This window comes from Stegastes partitus, unplaced genomic scaffold, assembly GCF_000690725.1.
Source record: "Stegastes partitus isolate 25-593 unplaced genomic scaffold, Stegastes_partitus-1.0.2 Scaffold1960, whole genome shotgun sequence".
Lineage (NCBI taxonomy): Eukaryota > Metazoa > Chordata > Actinopteri > Pomacentridae > Stegastes > Stegastes partitus.
The window spans coordinates 109926-112153 of NW_007579691.1; the positions used below are offsets into that span (position 1 = coordinate 109926).

A 2228-nucleotide genomic window follows, 5' to 3' on the forward strand; every position below is an offset into this window, starting at 1 on the left:
ATCTGAGCTTAAATTTGTGATATTTCATGAAATTTCTTTATTTTACACAAAATCCTGCTTCTTGTTATAGCGCCCCCTCTCTGTGAAGCCCAGGTCCATTGATCAGACTTTGTTCAGTTGACGTTCTGGGTTCAGCTTTCAGGCTCTGTGGCGCAATGGACAGCGCATTGGGCTTCTAGTCAACCGCTGGAGGAGTGATTCAAAGGTTGTGGGTTCGAGTCCCACCAGAGTCGAGTTATGGACATTTAGACTGCTGAGGCTTCATCCTGCCTACATTTAGACTGCAGGACATTTACCTGTAATTCATCCTCCAATCAAAAATAAGGAGTCATTAAATATACAGAACCCAGCAGCATGTTGCTGTTATTTAAAAAAAATCAGCTTTTTTATGGTCCTTGAAGTCACATTTTGAGACGTTTCAGAGACATTTTGAGTCATTTTTTTTCCTAGTTTTGATCATTTCAGATGAGTTTCAAACCATTTTGGACAAACGTTGAGTCATTCCAGACGGGGTTTGGAAAAATCTTGTCATTTTGTCCTAGTTTTGATCATATTGGATAAACATTGGGTTATTGTATAGTAGTTTTTAGCATCTTGAACTATTTTGAAGCCACTTTGGACAAAATTTGACTTATTTTTTACAACTTTTCATCCTTGGACAAGTTTGAAGCCGTACTAGACAGATGTGGAGTCATCACAGACGGGGTTTTGAGTTGTGTTGGACGAATCTCGTATCATTTTGAACAAGTTTCAAGTCAATTAGGTAAATCCTTGACTTCATATGTTCATATAAAATGTAATGTGGTTGCTGTTACTGTCCAGCGTCCACCCCAAGCAGTTTAATTCATGGTAATTAATCAGAATATCGATCAGTACAGCTGCAGCTCTTCGGCCTCACGTCGGTCCTTCTCTTCAGCGTTGAAGCTGAAACTCGTTGCGTCACAGCTGAACTCTGTAATGACAGCGAGGAGCTGCCGTCTTATTACTGTAATCACACGGTGGAATCCACTAAACCGTATAGTTACGGCGTTTAAAGGGAAATTCCGCCTCGAAGTGGCAGTCAGGAGGCCGCCGGCAAAACTCAACAGAACTGTTTCCACGAAGACGTAAAGTTCTGCACAAAACCTGAATCAGTCGGTGAACTCCTGAATGTGATCCTTTCCCTGTTTTTTTCTCTTGACTAATATTTGCTGATATAAATCCAGTCATCAGGATCTGATCTTACACTGTGAGTGTCCTGTAAGGGTTAAATCCTGACTGCGTCTGACATAATCTGATCTTTGGTGAGTCATCAGATGAGCTGAGGAACGCTGTCGTCCTTACATGGTTTCCTGCCACGTTCTCCATCTTCAGGAGGCCACATACCTCCTGGATGTTTGACCTCAGCTGTCGGAGGTTTGTCTCTGAAGGTGGATCTCAGCGTTACGTAACAGAAACATGTGTTCCTCCTGAGTTAAAGGCTGCTGCTGTCACGGTTTATGGCTGGAAAAGGAAAATAATCAGGCGGCGTCGGGTTTGAAGATCCTCCACGTGTTCGCAGGCGACGGAGCCATGAATGAAGGAGAACTTCGAGGAACTTTAGGAACATTCCTAAAGACGTATTATCTCCAACGCTGTCTGGTTTTGACCTGAAGCAGTAAAAATACATTCTGGGTAAACAGTGACTGTAAAACATGTTCAGCTTTCTTGGAAGTTTCCCTCTTTTAGTGCTTTTTAATTTTCAGTTGTGGTCAATTTAAGTTGACTCTTTGTACAAAACAGACTCTTTAATGTCAAACTGAAAACCGATTTCTACAAACTGATGTCAATTAATTAGAAATATACAACATAAAATAAGTCAGAACATCAGTATTCACCTCCTTCCACTCAGTATCTAGTAGATGCAGCTCTGACAGGAGATACAGCTTCATCCTGTTGGTCTCCATCAGCCTGAACATCTGGACATCTGGACATCTGGACAGTTTCACCTCATTGTTCTGATGAAACTGTTCAGACTCTGTCAGGTTCCACAGGGATCATGAGTGAACAGAACTTTTCAGGTCCAGACACTAATTCTCAGCTGGACTGAGGTCTGGACTCTGACTGGACCTCCAGAACTTCACCTTGTCGTCTTCAAACCATTTCTGTGGAGCTTTGGCTGTTTGCTTCGGCTCATTGATGGAAACCAAGTCTTCTCCACGTCTCAGTTCTCCTGCAGACTGCATCAGGTTGTCCTCCAGGATTTCTCT

The 2228-nt window shown here is 42.5% G+C and overlaps 1 protein-coding gene and 1 non-coding gene across 2 annotated transcripts in view; both read left to right on the plus strand.

Moving 5' to 3' along the window:
• Window positions 1-2228, plus strand: part of LOC103373351 (pleckstrin homology domain-containing family G member 2-like) — a 57620-nt gene that overhangs the window by 32110 nt on the left and 23282 nt on the right. The gene's annotated exons all lie outside the window — the stretch shown is intronic.
• trnar-ucu (transfer RNA arginine (anticodon UCU)) lies at window positions 142-233 on the plus strand. The gene is given in 2 exon segments: window positions 142-178; window positions 198-233. It is a non-coding gene; the product is annotated as a tRNA-Arg (tRNA).